Source organism: Spodoptera frugiperda, chromosome 20 (genome assembly GCF_023101765.2).
Source record: "Spodoptera frugiperda isolate SF20-4 chromosome 20, AGI-APGP_CSIRO_Sfru_2.0, whole genome shotgun sequence".
Classification (NCBI taxonomy): domain Eukaryota; kingdom Metazoa; phylum Arthropoda; class Insecta; order Lepidoptera; family Noctuidae; genus Spodoptera; species Spodoptera frugiperda.
Genome location: NC_064231.1, coordinates 3,905,906 through 3,930,174, shown reverse-complemented (window position 1 = coordinate 3,930,174; position 24,269 = coordinate 3,905,906). Strand labels below are relative to the sequence as shown.

The 24,269-nt window shown below is 35.5% G+C and overlaps 1 protein-coding gene across 2 annotated transcripts in view; it reads right to left on the bottom strand.

Moving 5' to 3' along the window:
- LOC118281827 (uncharacterized) overlaps positions 1 to 24,269 on the bottom strand; it is a 170,127-nt gene that overhangs the window by 85,043 nt on the left and 60,815 nt on the right. The window contains exon 2 of one of the 2 annotated variants that reach the window (XM_035602574.2): positions 12,327 to 12,424. The exons of the other annotated variant lie outside the window; for it this stretch is intronic. The gene's annotated coding sequence lies outside the window, so the exon portion shown is untranslated. The remainder of the gene's footprint in view (positions 1 to 12,326; positions 12,425 to 24,269) is intronic. 2 annotated transcript variants of the gene reach the window in all.

Sequence of the window (24,269 nt, the reverse complement as noted above, 5' to 3'; positions counted from 1 at the left end):
CCAGTTTCATTTATAAAAGATTTATGTAGGTTTAAAAGAGAATCATTCAGAAAACGTATCTGTTTCTTAATTTTCCTTCTTGTTATAGTGTCTTTTTTTCCTGATGTATGTGTGCTATTTCCATCTTGAATCAAAAAATCTTCTACTGCTTTTTTTCTTTCTTGCACTTTCTTACACTTTCGTCCAAGTACTTTATTTTCTTCGTATTCTCTATTACAAGATCTAATAACTCTCATACGGTACTTTGCCATTTTAAATTCCAGCTCAAGTACTCTTTTTTTTAAATAATTGTTTTCTAATCTCAATCTTCGCGCGTTTCGTTTAACAACAGCATTTCCTACATTAATACGCGAACATGAAGGACTAGACGGTGGTGTGTTTTGTTCAACGAAACGCGAAGCATTTTTATTTATTTTTTCCTTCTGGCGTCTTATTTTGGCCTTTTCTCTCCACATTTTTCTGATTTGACGTTGTTCTCTAGGAGTATATTCTTTAATAGTTTTAATTTTACCTTGTTCTTTTTTTCGCGCGTATCTTTCCCTGTCCTGTCTTCTTCTTTCTTCTAAAGCTGCTTCGTCCATTTTGGCACGTGCACGACGGATGCTGAGTTTCTTTTGCTCACGTCTGCGCCTTCTTTTCTCTTCATCAGTAAGCTGAATTCTGTTTCTACTTCCCCGTGGGATAGTTACTATAACAATAAGTACATATATTTATATATTACCTGTTTAAGCTTAAGATTGATCCCTATCCTATTTGCCAACCACATACATGTCTTTAGATCGACCATGCTGCCTAGCTTGCCGCCAGCTTTACTTGCGGAGAAAGACATTCCACAGGTAAAGCTGGCGGCATGTATGGATGCCCAATTAAAGACAAATGGATGTTTCAGTCGGTAGCAAACGTTATACAAAGTATTTCCTGTAGACAATAGTATTTCCTGTAGACCCATGCTCCTACAGGAAAGATGTCTACCGGAAAGACATCGTGTAAAAAACTTAAGTTATCTTACAATATGTTGAGGTTATAACGAAAGCATTTTGGATTTTGCAAACCAGTCCCCAATTCACATAGAAGCCCACAATTCATATAACTTTTAAATGTCTACTTACCTTTAAACACGTAATGCAGAAAAGATCTTCAAAACATGACCAAAATTCTGTGTTTCTTCTTAAATCAATGATTTTTCTTCAAGCCGACGCCATTTATCGAAATCACAAACAAATGAATGATGAACAAAACAGTGATGCCAACCTTATCCAATAAAAGTAATGGGTGCGTTCGAAATATTTAAAAATGTGCGAGTTTTAGGTGTCTACAGAAGAAGACTACAAATATCGGAACATCATGTGTATTGGCTTTTTTGTGTCAAAATGAATTGCTAATTTTTTGTCTTCGTTAGTATAGAAACTTGGTTCAATTTGACATGTTTATATAATTAAAATTATATGTTTATTGCTCTTTAAATATTTTTAAACTTCCATCAAACTGCGACACTATGGATCCGAACAGTCTACAGTAGGAGACATTTTAATATGAAAAAGACTATAAAAATTATAATTTAATTTTAAAGTATAAAATAATGACTTATCTAGTAAGCCCACAACTTAATCTTAAATAATAAAAATACACACGCACTTAAATAATGTACATCTAGGATAAAAGTAGCCTGAACATTTTTTTATACGTTTTTGTGTTTGACCCGTATACCAAATAACTTTGCTGTATACTTTATGATTTGTACATGTGAGAAGGTATAGTTTAGTCTAGACTTAAAAATAAAAATGGATTTACTGTTTGTAATATTGAAAGAATCTCTTTTTACTACATGCATATGAACATACACCAAAATGTTGTTGCACTGTTTGTTCTCGCTAATCTCTGAAATGGCTACATCGATTTTAAAGGGACTTCTATTTAAAAGTAGCTGATGTACTAGAAAGAAACTTAGGCTACTTTTATTTGTCACAAAGTCCGTAATCCTCATGAGCAAAGTCGCAGGCATCAGTTAGTAATATACCTAAAAAAATTAAGTCATATCAATCAATAAATATTTATAAAGCAAACATTTCTCGGATTTATGTTAAATCTGTAATATGTTCACAATTATTAGATAATAATTTAAATTAATACTGCAATGGTCTGTCAGATGTCATACATATCTATGTTTGTATATTAAGTTTTGTCTAAACTGGTGACATTATGTTTCATAATTTTAGATGAACCTCCAGTATGGCCTATTAATGGGTTTCGATGCTTTAGAAAGTATAAAATGATGGTTTGTTGTCAATAAGCATTTTAGCAGTTGTGAATTATAATAATACTAGCTTTTTTATGGTATAAGTCGGTAAACGAGCAGACGTATCAACTGATGGTAAACAATCGCCGTCCACAATGGACACCTGAAACACCAGAAGCGTTACAAGTACGTTGCCGGCCTTTTAGGGTTTTGGAATTTAAAGGTTGTTGGTTCGGGAAGATTGGGAAGGGGGTAATTGGGCCTCGGTAACCTCACTCACAAACGCAACTTAGAGAGACTGTGGTCTCACTCCGGTCGAGCCGGCCCATTCGTGCCGAAGCATGGCTCTCCCACACTTAATTCTACCACAGATACTACTTCTTCTAGCTATTTCCGATTGTAGGTGGTGATTAATGCTCAAACCTACTTCTTGTGAGGAGAGTCTTTTGGTCAGCAGTGTCCCTTTTATAGGCTGTTGATGTGTGTGTGTGTATGACTGTGTTACGATACCCGTACAAATAATAGGGGTGGGTACTACTGCCATTATCACACGGTACAACATTAGGATCACCCCTAATTAAATACGACCGATGGGACCCATTAACGAAAAGTACGTAACATTATTTTATGTACGTACATTAACAAACAGACATTGCAACTTTCTTTTCATGCAAAATAGGATTAAGGTTGGTTTCACTGACCAAAAGTAGCACACAATGTCTGAATTAAACCGTACCTTAAATGGCCAGTCGTTTGATTTGACAGTACAGGACGACAGCAGAACAAAGTACCCTACTCTGTACAATTTTACCAATGCAACTTCAACCTTATATATGTGCAGGAAAGTTCAGAATCTATTGAAAGGAATAAGGGTATCTTAATATGCTGTGTGTTTATATTTAAATAAGCACTTTATGATGGGTTGTGTAATGCGATTTGCTTGCTCGCTTACATGTGATGTTTTCTCACATATATGGACTGAAAAGATAATTGGATATTAGTCATGCTTACATAACACGCTGAGATAAAAGCATTATCTATTAGATAAACAGATCTAAGGACAGTCGGTTCTTGGTAAATAAAAATACTATTAGAATTAATGTTTGTGCGGTTGGTATGCAGTTAATAATATAATCAATGTCAATACGATTTTTTTGATTGATTGCTCAAATTCGTTAAATCATATTAATAAACGTTTAGCTCAAATTATACCTTAGAGAAAAAAGAAATGGTTACTCTAATTTCCAACAAAATTAGTCGTTGGTTGATGTGAAAAATACTAAGAAAACTAAACTGAAAAGTTAACAAAAACAAATAAAATAAAAGAAAAAGAGTGATCGAAAGAAATTCTCACGAAATGTGGATTAGCGGTTCTTGATAAATGAGCACAAAAACAGACACGACGGCTTATGTAATGTCGACGAGGATCTTTTAGAAATGCGCGTAGGAATATTAACAACGTGTTTTGAATTTTCAAGGTCAACTTGGGTGGCCATTTTTCATATATATTTTTATACCTATATGGCTGCAAAATCGGAGGCCCATCAGTCTTAATGAAGTTATCTGTGGGGGCGTGGCGCTTCGGGTCTATTTTTGGGCATCAGTTGCTTTTTTTTCTTTTATTATTCTTGGACGTCAGGACAGCATCATTCATTATTTATTTTCATTTGTCCAATAATATTCGTTCATTATTTTTCATTTGTTTCGAATGTTTCAAGTGAAGATTAGATTTTATTGATCTATTGGTTGACTGTTGACTTGTTTTAGTTCTCTATACATATATGAGAAGGTTCGATTGAAATAAATGTTTTGGGATTTCGTTCCTAGGTATTATTTGAACGGAGCTGCGGACTACCTAGCGGGTTTACCGGGGCTCTGGCTCGAAGAGCAAGTGTAGGAACTCCTTTTTAGTCAGTAAGAGTTTAACACTCTCTTACGCCTCGCCTAAGGCGGGAGAAGTCATTGGATGGTTGATCTTCAAAAAAGAAACCATTATTTCCACTTCATTACGAAAGAGAAATTATCTCTTTTGATTCGTTAGTCTATCAATATAATATTGATAATCGCTGATCTTTAATGCAATACATTGTAGACAAAACAAGGCCATGTTAATACTCATTAATTTGTACGTTTCCTATCTAGATGTACCATATACTGTATCAGATCTCGATTCATCGATTCGTCTTATCTGATGGTCACGGCCGATTTCGCGATTGTTTTATTAACAAACTAAAGTGGCAGACTAACGATGTTTTGTCACGTTTAAATTTTGAGGTCTGCTGACTGGGTTTTGTTTTTATTTTAAGTATAAGTACTATGTTGTTGTACATGACTGCATATTTTGAGCAAAATTCGCACATATTTTGAAGCTTGTTTTATTTGTGTAAACGTATTGAAAATAGTAAAAATAATAGGCTTAGTTGACACCTGGGGCCTTAGTCTGCTATTACAATTGTGTCAGAATGGTCGATCAGTGAACAATGCAAGAGGGAAGGAGCTATACAACCTACATAGCTCCATCCCTCCCGCACCAAAAAATACAGATCTTAATTACGTTATTATCTGCTTAATAAACTAAACAAAATTACAACAATACTCATTTTATCTTTTTTTAGCATAGGTGCTCGTTTTCCTTTCCAATACGCATGTCTATAAATCCTTAGTCAGCGTAATACGAACGAGCGTTGCCCAAACCAAAATTAGATTAGCTGATGATAGCGTTGCAATATTGCCAGTGGTGTAAATTGATCTAAATTCATTGGAAGGTTTGTGTAATCAATCCTGTTGCATAGTGCTGACTATTGCATCGATTGGAGCGAATATTTCGATATTGAACTGGGCGTTTTGTATTTTAGAGTTTTATAAATAAGGGACAGGTGTTAATGTGTTGTGTTTTACCTCACAAAGTCAAGACAAGAATCATAGAATAACCATAGCAGAATATCACATCAATAGCTTATCAGTAGCCACTATTGTCAAAGGCCTCTTTTCACACGTTGAGCATTAATCACCACGCGTGTTCAATGCGGGTTGGCGATTCCAAATTTATAATTAGAAATTTAGCCCAGGTTTGCTCACGATGTTTTCCTTCACCGTTTGTCAGTGGTGTCAAATTAATCTTAGGAAAAAGTCACATTGGTATTTGTCGCCATTTAATATTTTATTTTTATGTGTAGGATGTTATAGGACGTTTATTAAGTACTTATCTAAAACAATGTCCAATACTTTCATGTGTGAATGTAAGAGCTGCATTTACACTTAGTACCGTTTGTCAACTCAAACGTTTGTTCTAAGTACTAACCACCGTTACTCTCCTGATTTACGAACCGAGACAAATAGTATTCAAATTAGTGTTCAAGTAAATGCCTAGAAATTGTTACAAGTAATCGATCTTTACATAAATTACAAACTACTTCGTGATTACAAATGCCCTTAGCACTTGACTTTTGCAACTATTATCTACATGTAAAACAATTGAATTGCATTTATTGGTTACATCATGAATTAGTTGATGTTGCCAACTACATATTTAGTTTTAATACAGTTTCCATAATAATTATCGTGGAATAATTAACTAAAAATCACGGTTTACTTATTTAAATTAATGGAAAAAAAACTCTACTAGTTTCGAGTTACAGAAGGACTCTTCCTCATGAGCAGCAAGCAGCGAAAACGCCGAGACAGCCTGGATGTTTTAGTTAAATACAGTTTGTTAATTAATTTATTATTATTCGGTTGTTTATTCAGGTGAACATTGAACAATACGGAAACGTTTACGTCAACTGCAGTCATCGTTGCAATTTTCAGGGTCGATCTTATAAGAAACTAGCTACTTCCGCGCGGTTTCACCCGCTCTGCTTGGCTCCTATTGGTCATAGCGTGATGTTTTATAGCTTATAGCCTTCCTCAATAAATACACTACCCAACACAAACAAAAATACAAATCGGACCATTAGTTCCGAAGATTAGCGCGTTCAAACAAACAAACAAACTTTTCAGCTTTATAATAATATTAATAATATAGTATAGCATATAATAGTATAGAAGATGTATAAAATGTAGTAAAAGATCAAAACATCAGATTTAGTAAACACTCAATATCAAACTGCAACTAAATTGGGAGAAAATAAGATTAGATTCACTTAATAAGTTTACCCCACTTTACGGGAGCATACCTGTCAACATAACGGTGCTGGCAACACTACAAGCTCTAGTTGTATTTAGACATAAAATGACATTTAATGCAACTGTTTAAGAGTTCTAAGAAAACAGTTAGCATTTATTATTCTTATCACTCCGTATATCGGACGCTTGTTACATTCTAACTGTTATGAAGGACTAGTTCAGAATGCTAAGCATTCGTTAACTTGCTTACATTATTGCAGATTGTGAGATTTTGTTTTGTTTGACGAAGATAGTGCTATGTAGCGTTGCCCGTTAGTTAGGAGTGCTAAAGTCGTTACTGTAGGACTGCGAAAATGCTTGACCTATTGTGGAGGGTGTAACTGTTTCTGGCTGTTAATCTTACAGAACTCATGCTTCATGAGAAAATTGTTGGATACTGTTGGAGATGGTTACATAATGATGGGAGGCTACAGATTTATTTGATTAAATATCTGGATTTGAAATAGTATAATTGTTTGTTAAAATTAAAAGTACCTTTAACCGACGAGAATGCATGAAAAGACTGATGACTGTTGATTAAGCGAAAGAGGTGTGTAAGAATCGTAGCAATTGGCATTCTATTGTCTCTGCCTACCTTCTTGGGAGACAGGCGTGAGGTTATATATGTTTGTTTGTATCATTGTTTATTAGTAAGAGGGTTGTTCTCTTCTCTAATTCACAGGAAAAACTTAGCCCATACAAACTTCAAACGAATTTATAGAACACCACAAAAACATACAATCATCAATTTCAATAGCCAACCGCAATTAAACCTACAATCGATATTAGGCACTCAATTCTATAAATAGCAAATCGTAAAGCTAAACTTGAATTGGCGACAACCTCATTCGGTGGCCCAATCGAGCGTGCAATGCAACGCACAGGTGAATCACTGTTTTCTTCGATACCCGAAATAGAGTGGAAATCACTTAGGAAAGCGGCGAATATTGCAATACTGCGCTAAATGCGTTCGAGGAGATTAGATACATTATGTTGTTTGATGTGATTTGAAATAGGAAAAGAACGTTCTAGCTGGAAAAAAGGTGAGTGTAATTTTGCACTTTATAGCCTGAGGACACGAAGGTGGAGTAGAAAAAATGCCTTAATATAGAACGCTAGTAAAACAGCTCCGAGAAATAATCAATTACTTCATTATAAAAAACAACCCGGCACGTGTCTTCCATAAAAGAATGACCTAAGTAAATACATATCGTTGAGAAATGAACATTGACTTCTTAAATTACGTTTATACAAAAAAATCGTTCGATCGGAAATAAAAAATGCTTTTAAAGCAATCATGTTAAATATCATGAGTCAGACTTGTGAAACAAATCGTTTTTGTTCCCAAATATTTATGACTTATAACAAAAATACAAAAATTCAGTTGTGAGCCAATCATAACATCGGATATTATTATGTTACATGAGTCAAGGTCAGCAGTGTTGCTAACCGCTTAAAATATTTCTTTTACAATGTTACAACAGTATTTAAATTATAAACAAAATTATTTTTAAATAAAACATGTAACTATGTAATCGTTGCATAACGGTTTCGCGGGAAAATTATATCACGCGCTGGCAACACATCCGATATTTGAAATTTAATTTTGGAATGCTACATACGGTATGAGTGTAAATAAACACTTCGATTTTTGAGCATCCGTGTTCGATGCGACTTTTATTTTATTTATGGAAAGACGCCATGTTTTTCTTCCGTTCCTTTTTTGAATGATCTGTAAACGTTTGTCAACCTGTCACGTCACAGCCTGTCACGTCACAAGTTGACGGCGAAAGTGAAAACGTAAACAAGTTTTAGGCCGCGTTTCCATTGACGCGGAGCGGGGCGGAGAAGAGCGGAGAAGAGCGGTGAAAAGTTGTCAGTGTTTCCACTGACGCGGAGCTGGGCGGAGAGGGGCGGAGAAGAGCGGTGAAAAATGGTCAGCGGAGTGGAGTGAGGCGGAGCGGAGCATACTTTTGGAATCATATTGAGAGATTGACCATGTCTAAATACAATAGACCCTTTATCGATCAAATGTCGCAATCGATATTTTCATTTAGAGTTTATTGTTTTTTTATATGATATATTAAACTAAATAAGATTTACAAATATAGTTAATTTTATAAATGATATTTCGACATGAAAATAAAACTAAAAGAAAGTATTTTCTCAATTGAAAGTTATGATTTACTTGAATATCAATTATCATTAACGACTATTTGAGTAACGACTGTTTAAGAAAATTTAAAACATCAATATAACATTGAAAATAAATATATTTTTGTTTGATAAGTAATTTGTTTCGTAGTAATCGATTTTAAGAAAATCGATGAACAACACCCTCACACACGCTACTTGGACATCCCTTTTTGGTTACTTCGTGAATCTTCGTGCTTATTCGACAATACTCGGTACTCGATTATATGTCTCTGTCACACGTTAGCATTGGCGTCGTGTTAGTGTCACTATCCTTGTCTTAAGTACAGTACAGTACCGCACCGCGCTGCTCCGCACCGCCCCGCTGTCCTCCGCTAAGCACCGCCCCGCTGCCCTCCGCACCGCATCGTCTCGCTATATATTTTTATGAATATCCGCTCAGCTCTGCTCTGCCCCGCTCATGCTGATTCCATTGAAGCGGAGCGGAGATTTCGAGCATAGTGATTGGTCAATTCGTGCACCGCTAAGCTCTTCTCCGCCCCGCTCCGCTTCAATCGAAACGCGGCCTTATTTTCCTATTCGTAACGTGTTTTCTCGAGACTCGTCTGCTTGAACTTTTTACGTAGGTGTCGCTCTCTGTTAGTTTATGTTACATATTATACAAGGTGTCATCTTTTGTTTTATGTTATTGACCTCAATTTCTCCCAATAAATGCTTTACCCGAAATAATTACAGAGATAGACTAGTAAGATCTTTCTTTCAAGATGTCATTGTAAAACAGTGCTATCTTCACAAAAATAAGAAATCTTATCACATTACTGTAGACACGAAATCATCGAAAAACATTTGAAAAATGTGAAATATACGTGAATAAAGTCGCGGCGGTCCGTCTACAAAGCTTTGCGTAGGCGCAGACAGTTTGACCTACCGACCGCACGCCTACTTGCATAGTCGTGTGGGCGTTAGAATAGTTTTCTCATGCCATTTCCTGCGTTGGAAATGGTATATTTGTTATTATTCTCAACTCGAAATGGCAAAGGGCATCGTAATGTTTAATAACTTCATTCTGCAAGACTTTAGACTTGGTTAAACGTGGAAACGTTTGGCTTAAATTATGAAATTTATCACGGAGACTGTCTTATGATGATGTATTTATGTATATTAAGAGATAAGTAGGAATTCAATAAACATATTTCTGCTTCAATTCATCAATTTATAATTTAGTCAAATAGAAAGTGACATTTTGAGTTTACCAACATCTCACTTTCGATTTAATCTCAATCGATTCAATTAAAATATGCAATAAACGCGTGAATTGGTTTCAACATAAATCTGATTATCGGTATAAGTGTAAAATACTGTTGCCGAGCAGAACCAGTATGGTGGTGAAAGCCCACGGATATAGGGCAGTGTCTGCCGCAGATATAGATAACAACCATCCTTTGTTTTCAATGCGAAAATACACAGCGTATAATCACGCGCTGGAACGCAGCTGTCGACAATTCTGTCGCGTTAAAACGCCAGCGGGCGTGTGCATAATGTCCTCAACAATGCACATTAATATTATTGACGCTCTTAATATTTTGTCAAATTCCTCTACCGTGTTTTTTTTTTGTTTTACGAGACAAGGTTAGCAAAATAGAGCTCTAAGTTGCAATAAATACGTCTTAATGTTTAACAACGGGTGGTCCTGTCAGAAAGAATATCAGAATCATGCGATCGTTTATCTTAATACTTGAAAGATAAATGATTTGAATCCTATTTATAATATTTGTTTTGTGTTATCAACGAAGAGTTGCATACCAGGTAATGCAGGCGAGTTGATAAGAAGCGCTCAGACTTCTGGGAACAACTATCGCGATTTTTGTTACGAGGTCGCGATAAAGTATCTAACAAATACTGTGTTGCTTTGTCATTTTGCAAATTGGCAATGTGTTCTGAAATACGAAATAATGATTGACGTAAGAATTTTTGCAGAAGAATCAGGTGATTTAGGTAATTCGAAACACAAAAACAAATTGTTGTTTCGGGTCTGGGTGTCATGTGTATTTAAACTTGTATGTTTGTAAACGCACCCACGACATAGGAGAAAAGCCAAGTATGGGGCAACGTTTAAAAAAAAGACATGAAGGACAAGAATACGTGGAAAATCTCATGATATGCATTATATCATGTTTACTACCTTCTATTATCTCGATATGATATTCCAATACAGCAGGATCACACAGAACTCCTAGCCTTATGAAATGGCCATTATAATATAGGTTTTATGCCTAACAAGTCAAGTTTAAATAACGTTTTAATAGACACGTTTTGACGCTATGCCATTTTATGGCAAAATATAATGCGTTGGACAATAGCAGTTTATGGAACATCTTAATTGGACTTCATTTAGCCGTCTGCAGCTCGTAAGTGCAATGGATTGAAATAGTCGTTCAAATCACATACGAATAGCTCGAGATAGTCCACATCTGTGTTATGGGCTACGTCTATACAAGATGGGTTTGACTTAATCTCCATGCTTTTATTTTTAAAGGGGGAAAATCATCCAATATCTTCTCCCGCCTTGGGCGAAGCGAGAGGTAGTGTCAGACTCTTACTGACTAAAATGTCCGTTTCTACTCCTGCTTTTCAAACTGGAGCCCCGGTAACCCGTTAGGCATTCCGCAGCGGCAGTTGGGTTGATAGATGGCAGTTAAAAGGTTCAGCTTTATCAAGAGGGTCTCCGCGGTCTCTGTTCAATGTGCAGTCCTTTTATTTTTTTATACCCGTGGGAAGATAAACGATAGTAACAAATGTATTCTACTCCATAATACTGAAGGATTAAGACGGCAGAGTAATGTCAGGGACGTCACACAGCGAATTCCGAAACTTGAATGGTTGTGGGCTGGTCACGTTGCACGCAAAAAGGGTTCATGGCGCAAAGGCGTGATAGAGTGGAGACCATTAGGGCGAAAAATGGAAGATCCTAGATGCGTTGGTACGATGATATCAAATGAACAGCTGGTATGAAATCGCCAAGACCGAAAGAGATGGTAGAAACTGAAGGAGACCTACATCATAACGATAGAAAAACGCTCAAGAAGTATTTTACTCTACTGCCGCTACATGGTTAAACAGTAAAGCTTGATTTACTAATTTCATGGTTTTCAAAATCAATGAATGCGTGTCTAACATGGGCTGATGACTTAATCTATTAACTGCCGAATCCGTTTGCTGGTCCATTCTTAAACCGGGAATATACCTATTATTAGGTTTTATGATATCGAATTTTATAGCAATTTTATTGGATTCCGATTTGTTAATACATATTTTATTTCCTACATCCTTAATGAAAATGTATTTATTTTCATGGACGTGCGTTAACAGAATACGAAACGTGATGCAATATTATGTAAACTGATATTTTTGGGTAGTGGCGAACGTTCTCATATTTCCAATAACATTTTTGGCTGTTGTGTCAGTCTCACGCAAACTTCCTATTTTAATACAGACTTTATTAAGCATATTATGTTATTGATAAAAATACGCTTAACATTATGTATATTCAAGTATTCTAATCTACACTTACTTAATGTTAAACTTTCGGACGGACCCGCAAACGTTATGAGCATGCATATTTAACGTAAATTCGAACTATTTGTACGCAGTAAGCAAACTATTAGTGTCGTATCAGCGAATTAAAGATTCCAATAGTAGCTACGGGTGATTAAATTATTGCCTATAAAACTGCAGTTAATTGTGATTTACGTGAGAAGAGAAAAAAACTTACGTCATCTCCTTTTTGCTTAGAAAATTCTCAATTATGTATCTGATTTGTATGTCGTGTGTAGTCTTGGTTGTCACTGTTGAAATCGAGTTGATTTATACCTGGAACAAACAGAGAATACAATGTTAAATTATTTAGTTTATACATGTTACCACGCTACTGGTTCAAATTAGGTTTGAAATCGCTAGACCAGTTTTAAGTCACGTCTGGGTCCTAATCATCCATGATGTAATTTGTAACCACAGTATTATGCCGAAAATCAGGATTAAATGCCACAAAAGCATACAATTAAGGCACTAGATAGGGACTCGGTGCTGTGGACTGCCTAGCGGGTTATCGCGGCTCCGGCTCAAAAAGTAAGAGTAGGAACGGGGTAGTTTTTAGTCAGCAAGAATCTGACACTTCGTCTCACCTCGCCCAAGGCGGGAGAAGCCATTGGATGATTTTCACCTCTTAAAGATAGGCACTTAATAAGGCGAACTAGATACAAACAAGGTCACAAAGTCATAACCCATAATAAAATACATAGTAACATTACCGATCATAGCAATGCACCGATTCTTATCACCGCTTAGTTCTATACCGTAAACAAAACACGTCTATCTATCTTTATTGCTGTATATTGAGTTTATCTGTTCGTGTTAATTACTATTTTAATCGTTTTAACGCTAATTGTTCTTGTTAGTACTTTAGATAATGCATTTAATGCGATATTGAGACTAGATTAAGATTCTAAATCGTTTAATACATTTTTATCGTCTCTTGTTTTGTAATCTCCTATTGAGAAGGAGATTGCTAAGCTATTGGGCTTAACAGATCTTTATCAGAATGCAGTGTCCTCATTTCGATTATTTTCTGTTTTTACATGTCATAGTTTTTCTTTATCATATTCGACATTTGTTTTGATATTTTTATCTCTTACTTTTCCGGACTCACGTGCAACGATAGCCTTTTTATTGGTAAAAACCTCAACTAACCCAAATATGAGACGTGCTAAAGAAAATTTCTGCACACAAATACCTAAATACATTTACAAAATTTCCTACAAGAATCCAAATATAGACAGTTTAAAAACATTCGTAACTTTCAAAGAAGAAAATCCGGACAAATAAGATATATCCAATTATGAGTTAACATCAGATTAACATTGACATCTGATCGGCATTATATAAGTGACCATGTGTGACACAAATCGATTGTGATTCAAATGATATATGGACAGTAAACTCTTGCGCACGTGGTTATGATGTTACGAGTGTATTTTACTAATATGGTGCCATAAATATTGATGTCGTGTATGTTGACTAACGTATTATAAACTTGATATTGATCTTTGGACATGGAGAAGATCAATTCGATAAAGCTAATGTTGGTCTAAGTGGGTATTTAACTTTACCAGGAACGTGTGACGAGAATTGTTATATTATAAACGATGTTTTATAAAAAGCATATTATATAAATAACTTTAAAACAATCTGCCTGTTTCGCTGTGTAAAATTTCCATGTAAGTCTCGTTAATTGAAAATCTATTGGCATTCATTGAAACGTCCCTACTCTGACATACTAAGAATTAATAAAAGTAAATCTCAGAACAGTCAACACCAAAAATAAAGCAAAATACTTAGAATCAGCAATAGAATTGAAACTAAATGAAATAGAGCTTGAAGAGAAAAAAGCTAAATTGCTTCCTAGAACAGATAATAATGGTGAAGCACGAACCACAGATACTGACAAAATAGAACTCAACGTGGTACTAATTAGTAGTTACTGAAGTTTTTTTTTTTATTTTTTATTTATGGAACACGGCAGTATTCGACCAGACGTATCACCTGATAGAAGCAATTGCCGCCGCCCATGGACATTTGAAACACCAGAGGCGTTTCAAGTGCGCTGCTGGCGTTTTGGGGGTTAGGAATTTTAGTGGTTTTGCGGAATCGGTGATTGGGAAGATTGGGAAGGGGCCTTCGGTAACCTCACTCACACAACGCAAGCGTTGTTTCACGTCGGTTTTCGGTGAGGCCGTGGTTTCACTCCGGTCGAGCCGGCCCATTCGTGCCGAAGCATGGCTCTCCCACACTTAAACGCGGTACTAATTAGTGGAACAAACCTTGTAGTTACTAGAGTTCTGAGTGAAGAGTACTTTACGCATGTTTACATAGCCTAGTGACCTCTATAACTAGGTGTCATTGATGAATGAAATATGACGCCAGCGTCAGACGAGCCGACGTGAGTGAATGATGAGAAGATAGTAGACGGCAATGACGCAGGTCTGGATTGACTGGTGTCGGGAGCAAGATAGAAATTGTGTTATTATGATAATTGAAATGTTTGTGAGTTTTATAAAGTAGTCTTTGAAATAGATGGAATTATAGACAAGCTTTTAAGAGTGCTTTTCCACCAGAGATATGCTATGTAGCTATGCTACGAAGATGTAATAGCTAGGCTGTGAAATTATGTGACCGTTTCTACCGATACTAAGCTTTGTAGCTGTGCGAGAAAGATGCGGAGCTCAAGTATGCAATGAATCGATAGTAGGGAAGCTAACTATTTCTGGTAAGTGTGTAATCGTGACAAAATAATTGTGTCTTTTTACTAAGACAACTAATATTCTGTTTGCTGGGTAGTAGTACATTTTAAACTATTGTAAAGATAAGTAGTAAAACTCGCTCAAGTATTTCGATAACAGCATGATGGTGAAGATGAGTTTGATCTTGATAAGCAGTTTCCGCACTAGCACGTGTTTTGCCTATCTTAGTTGTCATCTATATCAAAGGTGTGAGCATATAAAAAACTAAGAATAATATATCTTTATTATATCACCGTAGGAATGACTGGACATGAATCTTAAACTATTAAAGAAAGCTGAAGAGACTCCTAAGCTACTGGTGCGATTCTTTAATTCTTTAAAAAAGTTCAAGGATCATTATGGATATGAGACGTCACGCTACGGTAAATAGGAGGTGAGCATAGCAGGTGAAACTGCGCATAAATAACTAGTATTTAAATAATACTGAAGATAATCTTGAAATGTACTATTTTGACTTGTCAAACAACAAATTGCGTGCAAACATATCGCTGCACCTTATGTGCCACTTCCAAAAGTACGAGTACATTGTGTGTATGCACGCACCTACATATTCGCAACACTGATAACATTTGATAAGGAAATCGATTTTTCACGTTTAACGTCAGAAATTTGGGTTAGTAACTCATATAGGACAAGTCTGAAACATATTATTTTTTATACTAAGTGTCACAACGAACGGGCAGGCAATTGTTGATAAAGTTGGTATATTAAGCCAGTGTGGGAGAGCCATGCTTCAGCCCCAAAGGGCCGGCTCGACCAGAGTGATACCACGGCTTGCGTTATGTTTCTTTGTGTGAGTGAGGTTACCGGAGGCCTAATTACACCCCTTTCCAATCTTCCCAATCCCCGATTCTCCAACAACTGTTAATTTCCTAACCATCAAAAGACCAGCAACGCACTTGTAACACCTCTGATGCTGGTGCCGTACTGCGAGTCATTTAATGATTACTTAACCCACTACTTAACAATTGTTTTCGGAACAAAGTCCATAAGAAATATTGAACTTATAAGAATAGTTTAAGTAATCAATTAATGTGTTTGAAGTACGGCAGTAAGACAAGCTACATAATATGGGTAATTTTGTATACACAAACTGTCTGGCATATTATTTTAGTATGAGATGAGATTAAACACATATCGGCTAAAACATTTCAACATACAAAAACGTTCATGATAAATTATAATAACCCAGACTCTACGTCTTTCTTTAAACGATTTTTAACTTAATTTCAAAAAGTATAAGGTTAAAAATCTATTGAAGGATGAGGATATCTTGAAGTGCTGCCTCGTATAGGTACAGACACCAACTGTGCTCACAAATTACATTGAGTTTGCACGAGAAAACGATATGTTTGCTTTACAGTTCAGGTTTCATTGTTGAACTAGGTCAAGAGTAGACCATTTTATTATACCTAGAACTTGTGGTAATCCAAATATATTGGCGAAATGTTTGGGAATTGGTAAAGTGCCCAACTAACAATTTTGCCCTATAACCAAACCTTATATCTCAAAAAAGCTGGGTAAATGATATATAAAGGTTTTGGTGGTGACTGATTGTTGTGTAAAAGCGTTTGACAACACAGTTTGGCTCTATAAGTTTATATAGCAAAAACGACCTATTAATAGTTGATGTAAAGGTTTACTTCACGACTTTATATAGCTGTTATAGTCAGGCGTTATAGCAACCTCCATTGTGACTAGTATACAACGATTGAACTTCATAACAGTTTTAACTGTCACCCTAATGCGCCTAATTTGCGCAATAAAGGTTCGAAACGAACTCCTATGTGTCGTTTGTTTAAGTAGAGATGACAACTCAGGAATAGGACGATATTACGATATTGAGGGTTTTAAGATCATCGTTACAGTACACAGTAATATAGTGGGCACAAAAAGTCTACATTGGAGTGATTTGGTGATACAGCTGAGTTTCAAATTATATTTATATAGCTTAATTGTCTTATAAAAGGTTGTTAATGCCCATTATAGCTGTAGTGATAAACTTATATCACAAATACACTTTTTAGAAGCAGATTGTTTTTTTATAACTATTATAGTTCCTCTATTACACAACAGTACTATAACGGAGATCTTATGTGTTTTAAAACATTATTATTGTGTATAAAGTTAGGCTAGCAATGCTTTTAAATGATAATTCCGCTTTGTAAAAGCACTTCTATCGCTCTTCTACAACAATATTGACATTTGAATAATTCTTTTTGAAGACCCATTTATAGAAAATGGTTCCGTACAAAATACAGTTCACGTCAGTGATGAAATGGAGAATAATTCATTTGTGGACAGCGATTCCAGGTGTGACAGTTTTTCAGATTGTTTGATTGAATCAACTGAAGAAAAAACCAGCAACTACGAGATGGTTTGAAGCATTGGGCTATTAATTATAATATTTCACACGAAGCAATAAAAAGTCTGCCTCGTTGGTCGAGTGGTTGCAAGGGGCAAGGGGTCTCTGGTTCGATTCCCGAGCCTTTTTCGGTTTTTCGAAAATTTCTCAGTAGTAGCACGGAGTCTGGAAATGTGCCCGGTATATGGCAATAGGCTCACCACCTATTACATGGGACTTACAATATAAATAATTATGAAATGTGGGTGTACACAGTGGCATTACGTGCCATAATGTGCACCTCTACCTACCCCTTCGGGGATTAAAGGTGTGACGATATGTATGTATGTAGTTATACTTCTCTGACGTCATACGTAGTACCTACACAGATTTATAAACCATAACATTTATTCATTAACAAAAGTATTCATCATATTTATGGAATAAGGACAAAAAATAAAACAAAAATAACAAACAAGCTCAAAAGGAACCCTAATTTCATGTAATGGTGGATGTAATCTATCATAATGAGTACTATAGTAGAGTTAAGGAAGCTGGAACTATGTTTATAACTTAAAATAAGAAATTATTTTAGTAAAAGCTCATTAATTCGAAGGGGGCATTCAAATATGTCGTAAATCCATACATAGTTTATCAGTAAAATTACAGTCGCACAACATTTTCCTCGTAAGAGACGAATAATTCGATTAAGTACAAAATAATATCTTAGTCACCACGATACCCCGTCACTTTTCTTATTTTTTTATTTCTCTTCTAAAACACTGAGACACTGCAGCGACGTGAACGAATGTAAAATGAATGAATGATGAATTTTAGTGATGTAATGGAATCATGAACTCTTTTACAGTACCCAAAAACACTTTAGTAGTGCTGCGGTGGCTTATATATCACCAAATAGAGATTGCGTTACTGTAACATCAACTGCAATGGGCCAAAATTGTCATGCCTGATACCCTTATAGTTCTACTTTAACACTGAATGGAGATATAATTGCGCCACTTTCTTTGTAGATGCACCTTCTTTGGCCTTTTATTTGACCACCGTTTAGTTTTTACAAAACGTTCTATGGCCTTCTATAAAACTAACTTTTGTTGGTTGGGTGGTCAGACAAATAGTGACGGACTATGTTTGTGGCACAAGGTAATGATTTTATTTTGGGAATGAATTAGTTTTGTGGTGAGTTCGCTAGGGAAATTGTCTGTTATTACGTAATATTGAATTGTAGAGTTTTTTTTTCTAAACTTAAGCCAGCGGCTTCTCCCGCGTTCTCGTAAAATAAAAAGTACCCTAACACCAATATCTGGGGGCACGGTAGTGCCCCCGCCAAGACGAGCCAAGCGAAGCGCAAGCGCAAGGGCACTACCTACCTTTTCTCGAAGCGCTTCGTCGTATTTTTGAACCTTCATAACTTGAGTTTGGGTTATACCAGATAAACAAAATTTTCAGGATATAATGTCAGTGGTAGACTTAATAAACCTCTAAAGTTTCAATTGCATAGCTCTTATACTTTAGATTTTATTGATATCTAAAATACCCCGATTTCGTCACTCACTCACTCACTCACTCACTCACTCACTCACTGATGATCAACAAAATTCTTAAGGTACTTCCTGAAGTCCTAGAAAACTGAAATTTGGTATGTAAGCTAGTATTAGTACCCAAACAACAAAAAAATTCTAAAACTTGGAACTTTTACCCCCAACCCCTTAAACTAGGGGGTGAAAGTTTGTTCGAGACTTCCGCAACTTTTGACGCTAGAGGTCTGAATGCGGCCGCGGAGGGGTAAAAATCTGAAATAGGGAAACTTAATTCCCTATTTCCTGCTTGAGATCTGAAAATTATACACAAGTACATAGAACACAAACTTTTCATCAAATCAAAACATTATCCTACCCATAAGTACTTAGATATGAATAATATTACTACACTTCACTTCGGTAAGTGTTTATTAATCAACCTATACTTTTGAACATAAGCATCGTAAGTATAGTATGCGCCAACGCCCGCCGCCTGCCCCCTCGTCCTCGCGCAGTAGCTAAAAATAATCGGCCCGTCAGCGAGCGCGGCACCCGAACGCGGGCAGACGCGCGAGGGCAGACGTCGTTGACGGTTGTCTCGTTGAATGAAAAGTTTTCGGAATATTTCGGTGATTTAAAAGTTTGCTATCGCGGAGAAAAAAACCATTTGCCTAATATTTAATTGTTAGTAGTTTAGTAGGTAAAGGTTTAGATACTAGTGTTTTAATTTTCATTGATAAAAAGTATTAGGATTACGTTTGCAATTTTCTTATAAATTTAGTAGTTTAGTAGGTGAAGGTTTAGTTAGGTACTAGTGTTTTAATTTTCATTGATAAAAAGTATTAGCATTACGTTTGCAATTTTCTCACAAATTTAATTAAGAAATTCAAAGATTGAATAAGTAGGTATTTGCAATTAAGTAGTATAGGTTAGTAGGTATAATATGTTTATAGTTGTTTATGTAGGTACGACTTAGTGAGAATAATTTGATACGTAGGTCATTGTTTAATTTTCATTGTTAATAGGTTTAACTTAAGTAGTTTAGGATTACGTACGGTTTGAATATTGTATAGTAGGTAGAAAATTACGATATTGATAGTTGTTAATCTAGTGTTAAAAATAACTATAAAAAAAGGCATCTCAGATGCACAAGAAATATACCCCAAAAAAAGAAAGAAAAAATGAGCGACAAAAAAATACTTGTATTTGTCGCTCATTTTATCTTTCTATCATAAGCAACCTACAAAAAGAAATGAAATCCCACTTGGACATAACTGGCGAGTTGGCCAACTCGCCAGTTATGTCCAAGGTTTGCACGCCTACGAGATTATAGCGTAAAAACTCTGCTACGCGCTACGAACTACGCAGTACGAGCTATGGCTGTAGAATTTCCCCGTAACTTGAGTGTGAAATTAGGGCTTATCGATTTAGGTCTGGGCATGTAGGGTTAGAAACTTGGCTCTACACGGGATCTGATTACTTTTTGACAGTGCGAGCTATATGGTCTCGTCTTGGCAACATTTAACATGAAATGTTTTTGTGGGATCAGTTTATACCCTGTCTGTATACCAAATTTCCTCAAAATCCGTTCAGTAGTTTCAGCGTGGTTGACAAACATCCAAACAAACTTTCACGTTTATAATGTAAGTGTGATTCACGTACTCGTAAACTAACTTTTGATTATTTATCATAGATCAGATTGTTACTGATGAAAAGTGTTAATCTTAATTACTGTTAATCTACATTTCAATTTGGTTTCTTTAAGGTTTGATGGTATTGTCATATTATTTCTGCGAGTTTTCTATTGAAAATGCTTTCAATAATAATCTCCCAAGTTCCTTTCTTTGCAAACTTGGGAAGTGTGGTCACGGCAGAATTGTTCCAAGTAGTCACCGAAGTTAGCGTTTCTTCAGTCGATGTTCAGAATTTTGTTCTAAGTTTCTAATATCTTCTTCAGTTACTCAACTTTAGCTCTTTGTGTGAGAGAACAAAATAAGTTCAGAGAATACTTTTCTCAGGATTTAATTTATTCAAGTTGGACCAATATTTGGGATATTTAATATCATGGTCTGTGGCTGAATAAATAGTCAATATCGCTACCGTTAACCGTATACATTTATGATTTCTTGGACATTTTTAATAGTAAACCGCATTAATGACCATGGTCAGGCCATCATCCAAATTAATTTCACGTACAACCCCTAAAATTATGATTATATGTATAAATGTTTGCCATGGGCTCATAGGACTTATAAAACAGACGGTGAAAAGTGTACATTGTACAATGGCATTATATGCCGTAATGAACACCTCTGCCTGTCCCTTCGGGGATAAAAGGCGTGGCAAAATTGAATAGAGCAGTATATTAAGATAATATTTTAATTTAGCGGAACTTTTAAATTTATCTGTCTAGCCATGTAAGGAGAGTGAGTTTCCTTGACCGGTATAAGAATATAAGATGCATGTGAGTGGTCGTTTGTATGATAATGCAGATGATGGCGATAAAGTGTACGAGATATAATATAGTAGGTATGTCTTTGTATAATGCTATGAAGATATCAGATTCGTTTTGTTAAGAATTTATTAGTGTGTTGGTGTTGAGTAGTAGACTATTTACTTAAATTTATTATTACAAGCCTTAATTTGATTGCAATGTTGTTTGTTTATCTATTGGAGATTAGATCGACGTATGGAAAAGGTGTACTTGTTAAATGATTTGAAACTTCGGTAATAGACGTACTACTTAGTTTGATATAAGACAAAGAGGTCTTATAATATAGATGGCTATGATGATTATGATTCGTTGCGGGATCCAAGACAGTCGTTCATGTCCCTGGGACGCCCGGACTTCAGGGTTCCGGTGTTTTCATGGGAGATTGTCCCATCAAAAATCATGTTGATGAAAGCGGTGCCCCTTGGCCACTCTCTTAAAATTATGGATCTTACGTCACGAAAGACCAACGATTGATATATGACATTAATATTTATGGTCATGCGTCCAATAAATGGAAATCTGATTGATTTTTTCTATTGCCAATTTCTTACAAACATCATGTGACCATTTATTGTTGATCTTTTTAATTTATGTTTAACAAGCAACGTATTATTCTGAGTAGTTCTTAATGTAACATTACTGTCCTTGTCATTACCGACTTCATGTATTTTAATAAGTTCAATATTCTTTCATTTATATTCTTCTTCAAACGTCAGTTGTAATTTTAATGACAAAGGTGACTTAAAAATTGGTTTAACTTCATTAACGACTGCAATTTCATCATATCTATTTGTAATATTTGTTATACCATAGTAATGTTCTATTATTCAAATATTAACTTCAATTATTGTATTTAAACATACCTGTAACACAACATTATCAATCACTATTTTATTATAGTTTAAAACATCGTATATTTTGTCAACATCGTCTATTTCTCCAACAACCATTACAGCTCTTATTTTACGATATAACTTCAATTCGAAACTTATAGAACCACTTTTAACATTTATATAAACAACCAGAATTAAATAATCATGCAAAACGGTCCACAGAGGTTGTCTATGTCCATATTTAGAGGTCCAAAGTGGGCGAGTATGTGACTAAGATCATTTTTCTGTCATCTATAATCATCATTTGCATAATTAGGTACTATTTCTTACATAACAATTTTGATGATTCATAGTATCTCCATTTATAGTCTAATTGCTTTCATTTCTACAATTTATGTTATTGTAAATTAATTGTATGTTTGTGTACATTTTTAGGGCTATTAAGAGACGCTGGGTGGATTTTTGTTTGATATATTTATTGATTTTGAGCTGTGTGTGGTCTTTGATACAGTTTCTTGTAACGGGTAAATGAAATAGTTGAGTAGTTATATCTTTTATTAGTTGAATCATCGACCGAAGATAGTTTAGTCCAGTTGTTATTTTTTTAATAAATGTTTAGTTATATCGAAATAAATTCAAATTAACCAGGCATTGAAATCACAGTGTAATTAATGTTGAAAATGAACCTAAATCAATTTTAATAGAGGGGCGGTAAATGCAAAAATGCCAACGACCAACGGGAATGTGGGCGAAACCGCTGGTAAAAGTTAGTGTGTTATATTTTCTTTCTACATTTTACTATGAATTGTCAAATTCCACATCAAATGGCATTTGGTTGTAACTAAAATTCTAAGAATATCTCACCTCACAATACACTGATTAGTCATGATGATGCATAGGCTATAAAATGCAGTTGTGCACTTATCCTTGAATAACTTTAATTGATTCCTGTCTATAATTGAATAGGCAATTAATTAGCTCACCGTATTCAATGGTGGACACAATCACTTAATAGATTTTGTTTTGACTTCTAAGATTTTTTATTGTATAGGTAAGCCGGCAAGCGTTGTTTCATGTCGGTTTTCTGTAAGGTCATGGTATCATTCCTGTCATGCCGGCCCATTTGTGCCGAATTATGGCTGTCCCACATTTAAATCTAAACCAAAGCGTACAAGTTTGTTTGTTTTTAAAATTCCCAGGATAATCACACTACCTAATATTATAAATCATGGCAATCCTCCACACTTGCGAGTCTTCCTACCCTTCAAAAAATATATAATTCATAAATTGTACAAAAGCATCAGAAACCACTCATAATGTAAGTACATCCAATAATACGCACACCTTCATAATCCGTACAATGTACTAAAATAAAGTAGGATAATCTAGTATCAGAGATAAGTACTAGGTCTAGACATGACGTGGCCACTTGCATACAATGCTGTACTGTGATTCGTCACGGATGTCAAATTCGTCATACTGGTAATTACTTGATGCTCATGTCATTAGACGTGCTATAAGTATAACTTTGTGGTGACGGCATACATTTGTCATCATGCTTACTCTTTGTGCGGGTGTCACAGCCCCGATTAAGGGACAACACTACACGTTTCACAGGATTCAAGCAGCAAGGTTTTTTTGATAAACTTGACTTGTTTAAATGTCAATCTCCAACCAGCTTTTCTAGGATTGAGAGTTCGGCAAACCCTAAGAGGCATTTGGGCGGTTTTGGAGTAGAGAGTCTTTTACATACGAATGTAAAGACGTCCAAAGTACAACAGTTTTGAGGAAAAAAAATGTGTCTGAAGAGTAACATACTAGACAATTTTTTACTTTGACTAAGCTGGCGAGCCCGCAACTGGAAAAGTGACTCAATAAAATAACTCTTATTTACCAAAAGAAGATAAAGTAAATAACATACACACACACAATCAACATCCTATCAAATTAAAAAAAACAACAGTCACAAGATCTTAGTAACAATTCAAATACGGAAACTATATAAGACCTGCTTCCACTTACACGAAATTCCTAATAGTGTCGTAATAGGTACGCAATGGTATCGCGCCTAGTAGGCGAGTGATAAGCCTTATCTTATTGGCTTACTCAGCCTAGTCACCTACATTACACCGCTGATCACTTACAACTGT